This window comes from Cupressus sempervirens, chromosome 3 (genome assembly GCF_028749045.1).
Source record: "Cupressus sempervirens isolate cs-2001-9-10 chromosome 3, ASM2874904v1, whole genome shotgun sequence".
Taxonomy (NCBI): Eukaryota; Viridiplantae; Streptophyta; class Pinopsida; order Cupressales; family Cupressaceae; genus Cupressus; species Cupressus sempervirens.
Genome location: NC_143120.1, coordinates 1,080,416,805 through 1,080,423,141, shown reverse-complemented (window position 1 = coordinate 1,080,423,141; position 6,337 = coordinate 1,080,416,805).

Below are 6,337 nucleotides of genomic sequence, written 5' to 3'. Positions count from 1 at the left end.
ATGTTCTTGACATCTTACCAAAACCTTTTCAAGATTCAGTATTGCTTCTTCAAAAGTGACTCCAAATGTTGTGAAGTCATCCATGTAGATTTCCATACAATCATGTGATATATCAACAAAATACTAATTAATAACTGCTCTTTGAAATGTTGTAGGAGCATTGCATAGACCAAATGGTAAAATAGATTATGCAAAAGTACCCCATGGACACATAAATGTGGTTTTATCTTGATCTTCAGGAGCAATATTGATTTGGTTATAACAACTATACCCATCTAGAAAATAGAAATACTTCTTTCCAGCTAGTGTGTCCAAAACTTGGTCTATGAATGGTAAAGGAAAATGATCCTTTTTAGTACCCTTGTTCAATTCTCTCTAATCTACATAGATTCTCCATTTTCCTCCCTTTTTAGGCACTATAACTAGGGGTGACACCCATCTACTATTAGATATAGGATAAATAAAACTAGCATCAAGCAATTTTTGCAATTCAATTTTAACTATTTCTCTAAGGTTTGGATCTACCCTTCTCTGGGGTTGATGGAGTGGTAGACAACCTTTATTGATGTATATCCTATGAGTGCATAGTGTAGGACTCAACCATTTCATATCACTATAATCCCATGCAAAGGCCTTTTCATGCCTTTGAAATAATCCTTTTAACTATTCCATCTATGCGGATGTTAATTTGGGGTTAACATGAAGTTTATGACCTTTATTAATTCAATAGTAGTAGTGGAGTCTATCATAGTGGCTTTAGGAATTGGACTTGCTTCTAATTCACAAGGTAAAAGTGGATAAAGAATTTCAGGTTCTTTGAGAAAAGTACAATTCTTATCACATTCCTCATATGTGATCAATTCTAACATATAACTTTTAGATACATCTTTTTCTACCACATAGGTGTTAGTAAGGATACTCTATAGTACTAAATATTCCTCTTGCAATTTTAGAGAAGATTGTCTATGCAACATCATGAGTTGTACTATAGAATTTAACTCTTCTTCATCTCCTAAATCTAGCCAAGCAGATATACTCAAGTCTGGTAATGGTTGGGCTAGAGGATATAAATCAAATTTCTTTGTTGCTTGGCCATTTGATATAGTCATATTTCCTGATCTGCAACTTATATTTGCATTGGCTATGGCTAACCATGGTCTACCTAAGATGACAAGATAACTAGATAGATTAACTTTAGGTGACAAAATCATGAAGTCTATAGGATACTCTGGAGAATCTAAGGTTACAACTATGTTTTCTATCATCCCATCAGGGGTGACAGTAGAACTATCTGCAAGCTGCAGAACTATTGGTGTAGCCCTTAGTCCTTCTATTTTCAACTTCTTCATGGTATCTTTGGTCATAAAATTTATAGTAGCTCCAAGGTCTATTAAAGCATTTTTAACAAACTGACCATTTATACTAACATTCACTACTGGACTTCCTAGATCAGAATATTTTGGTGTAATTACTTTCCCTAGCATGATGTCAACCAATTGTCCCACAACATGGACTGTGGTGAGGTATTTCTTCTTCCTTCTAGGTTTCTTCAAGTAGGCTTCCCTAATAGCTTTTCCATACTCTGGAATGTCCTTAATAGCTTGAAATAGTGGTATTTGGACATGTATATTTTTCAACTGATCAACAATGTCAAAAGGTTGTTCCTTAGTTTGTTCAAGTTTCTTTTGTATTAGTTTTTTTGGAAAAGGAGGTTCTACTACTGGTTGAGCTAGGGTCAACATGGTGACATTAGGTGAGTCAATAGGTTCAGATGCTATAGGAGAATCTTGTATTTTAGTTATAAGAGGTGGCTTAGGCATTGGTAAAGTTATACAAGATCTCAAATGTATATCAACAACATTTAGGGTGTAGGTATGATACTACTAGCATCAACACTATACATGGGTTGTTGTGGTTGTTGGCTATTTAGATTTGGCTGAAGTTGTGTTGGTAATTATATTTTCTTTTGAGGTCTAGGATTTATAGGTGGTAGCATTAAAGTAGGTTGTTGAACTGGAGGAGGTAATTGTGGAGCACCAATATTTTGGGTAGGCCATTGTTGAGATCCCTTCCATTGGTTTTTACCCTTAGGGTGGTTGCCATTGGTTACTTTGTTGATTAGGCTAGGGTGGTTGGTAATTTCGAGGCCATTGGGATTGTTGTGGGTTATTTTACCCAGCATTGATCCAATTGGATTGATTTTGTGGAGAACCTTGGAAATTATGATTTTTCCATTGATTACCATATGAATTTGAACTTTGAAAGGGGTATTGAGGCATAACTTGACATTGGGCCCATGGTCAATGTTGAGAAACAAAGAATACTTGATCATCATCTCCATCTATCTTGATGTACTCAGTTGGAAGATGTTGGTTCTCCATGCTTGCGACTAGTCTACATTAGCAATCTTTCTTTTTCTTTCGACAATGAGGATAGTACTTAGCTAGTTGTAATTCAACTTCTGCTTGTTTCTTCTTTACATTCATTGTATTTAGATGTGTAGTAACATTGTTGGTGATATCTTGTTTGAAATCTAACAATAGGTTAGATATCTCAAGCTTCAAAATGCCTTGAGTGATTCCTTTAGTGACTGTGGAACGAGGTCCTTAGCCTTTCTTCATGGTTGATGAATAGTTCTGATAGATCTTCTAGAGATCATCCTAGGAAGCTTGATATACACCACCACTAGCAAACAAGTCCAATGCTTTTAGACAGTTATCATTCACACCTCTCAAAAAGACTAGCTTTTGTGAATCTTCAGACAATGTATGCTGCGGGTTCTTTTACAGTGTATATAAGAAATGTGAAACAGTCTTCCAATGTTTCTTCCTCCTTCTATGATATCCTAAAGATATCATCCCCTCTTGAACCAGAAGCTTTACAATATTATTTATATTTATCTAGAAACAGAGCTTGCATTTTATCCCAACTTCTTGTTGCATTGGCTCCTAAGCCGATGAACCATCATAAAGTTGATTCTTTCAATGTTGCTAGAAACAACTTAAGCTTATGGGCATCAGTGTTCTAGTCAAAACTACAAAAAAGGATGTCAAATTCAAATAAGAAAGTATCCAAGTCTTTAGTTGCAAGGCCATAGAACTTTGGAAGAGCAGTGGGAGGTATCTTCTTAAGATTAGCATTGGTTACAAGACTTGGAAGAGGAAATGGAAAAGTAGGTTGTGCCATGACTGGAGGTATCAGATTATGAGGTTGCTGCTGAAAAGGGACATTTGGTACTGGATGATTAACAACTAGTAGATTCAAAACAGTGTTGTCAAGAAAACTAGCCAATACTTCAGTGAAGGGTTGAAGACCAGATATATCTATTGGTTCAATTCTTGATAATGATACTATAGAAAAAATAGGGCTTGCATCTTCAAAAGGTAACTTAACTTCTTCTTCTACAACTTCTTTGTTCAAATTAACAGATCCTTGTGGAAGAAATCTGCCATATTCATCTCGTCATCTTCCTCTTTGATGCATGTAATTAAAATTTTCACACTAGTGGAAGAAACTTCAAATTGGATATTTCTAAAAAAAACTTTATCTAGGAACTATGACTCAAAAATGCTCCTAGCTTGACACCTTCCCCAACAACAACACCAAAAATGACTCGCCTCACAATAGGTATATCATAGTCATGCACTAGGCTTTGCTTAGGAATAATATATTCAAACTAAGGACTATTTCTCCCACTATGAGGTGCATTTAATCTTATCAACCTAGCAACGTATATATACTTGAAATGGTCAGCACAGTATGTGTACTAGGTCTCTTAATGAGTCACTAAGCTTATGTTGCAAGAAAGTAAAAATGCAAGGAAAAGAACTTACACTATTGCTGTAGGAAACTAACACAATTAACTCTATGAATACTTGGAAATAAAATGAAAGGATAATAAATATTCCAACTTGGCTCATCCACTAAAACTGTTCTCACATATGCTGCAAGAACATTCACAAAGTATGATGCTATAGGAAGGAACTCACAACTTCTGACTAAGATACTATGAATTATTGGAAATTAATCTATTCAGTCCTAATCTAATCCACCTTCCAAGTGGCCCCCCTTGGTCAGCTTCTCTAAACTACTAACACAATATGAAGGCCAAAAACTATTTCATTCAATTTAGAAATTCATTACATAACACAGAACTATAAAAACACAACTATAAAAGTTAACAGTCTATTCTCCAAAACTATCTCTTCTAACTAGTTCTAAAATTTAACACACTTGGGTCAATTTCTATATATATATATAGGAAATCACCATTTATTCCATAACAGAAAAGTAAATGTCCTAGCTTAAAATCCGCAAGAGAGAAAATAGGAAGATAAGAACTAAAGGCGAGAAGAAGGAATAATGGCTTAAGGTAGGAACAATAAATTCTAAACATCCACTTACCATAGAGTAAATGTAGAGAAGGTAATAAGTCTTCATAGTTCCCCCTTACTCACTGTCATGTCTTCTAGAACCATTACAACTTCCTCCACCATGGTTTCTCCTTTGCTTTCTCTTCTCATTAAATGTTGTTGACGCAAAGCTTTTGAATTCCTCCAATCATCTTTTAGTCTTCATTAATAGGTTAGTTATAACACAAAACATGTTTGCATATAAACATTTATCAAATTAATTTCAAACATAAGAACACACATTTTGATAACTATATGAAATATTGCATACTATATATAATATTAGCAAAAGATGGCATAGTTTCTACCCCATAGGTTTATCATAGGTTTGGTAAACATAGGTCCACAAATGTTTTAACAAAGATAAATAGAGTATCAACAACATATCTTAAACATCATAAAATAAAGGTAAATTTTGGTCTCATCAAGGGTAAAGCATCGAGACTTCTTAGGAGGTCACCCATGTTGAATCACTACTCATGAAACATGGGTCAATAAGTTTGAATCAAAATCACACAGTTAAATCCTGATAGCAATATCACAATTTGACTTGCTATGGAAATGATCTCATACTCATTCACCTTTTTTTTCTTTTTCTCTGTGTCCTTATATGGCTCAGAGGGGTCATCAAAGAAATCTTCAAAAGTTGACCTAACCAATTTTCTTTTCTTGTTGTATTTAGCCTATTTCCCCCCCCTTCCTTTTCCTATAAATCTCCCCTTTTAACTTATCCTCATCTTTGAACACTAGTAGTTCTCCAATTTTGTTCTTTCAACAATACTTAGAAATCATGTTCATAATGTTAGAAGTATTTACAATAATTGAGAGTGGGAAAGGGTGAATCAGTTACTCAAGGTCCATATGTACCATTTGAATATTAAGACAGAAACACTCACTATTCTTCTTATCCTATTGTTGCTCATCTCTACTGTAAAATACTGTCTTAAACATAACATAATTTTCTTAATGAAAACATTATCAAATGTAAAAACACATAAAGAATTCAACATAGTTTGACACTAGGATTTTCTATGGAAACCCAATTTGGTAAAAACCACCAGCAACATGTCACCACTTTTTCACTCTTTCAAAGTGAGCCCTATTAGGAGATAACCCTATTAAAGGTTTACTACACACATTGTTAAGTGTGACCTTGTTAAAAAATTTAATCACCCTATTAAGAGTGGCCTTGTCAAAGGATTTTGATCATTTAATTTAGAATGTCACCTAGTTAAAGGATTTACACAGACTGATAAGTCTTAAAATGACTATTAGGTCAACCTCTATTAAAAGGATTTCAATACAAACTATTTACAATGATTAGAAATAAAACAATAGGTTTGATCTATGTGATTACAACTCACTTTGCAAGTTCAAATATTTGTTTATTCCTTGTGTTGATTTTCTAATAAGCTCTCCATTATCATCTCTACTTCTAATTTGCTTGGCAATCCTTCAAGAAATAAATCTTCTCACTTCACCAACACTTAAGCCATCTTCTTAGATTCACTTATCAATATAAATAGTATCTATGCAATCTTTCTCTTTGAGCTTCAAATTCACTAAAAAACTCTTGTGCACCTCTAATCCACATCCATCTATATGTCTTTCCTATACGCACCACACAGTACCACACAGTACCATACAACACCATTTTTTTGTCTTTGTACCTCTTTAAATAGGAAATTTTTTCTTTACCATTTTCCACAATCACCATAGATACTTGATAGCAATGTGCTTTTTCTTAGTGTGCATCAATGGATTCTTTGAAATGTTGATAGAACTTGTGTTATCACAATAGATAACCACTAGATCTGTAATTTCTTATTTCATACCTTTTAGTAATTGCTTAATCCATATTATATTTGAATAATTCACTGTACATGCCACATACTCAGCTTTTTCTATTGATTGGGAAATATAAT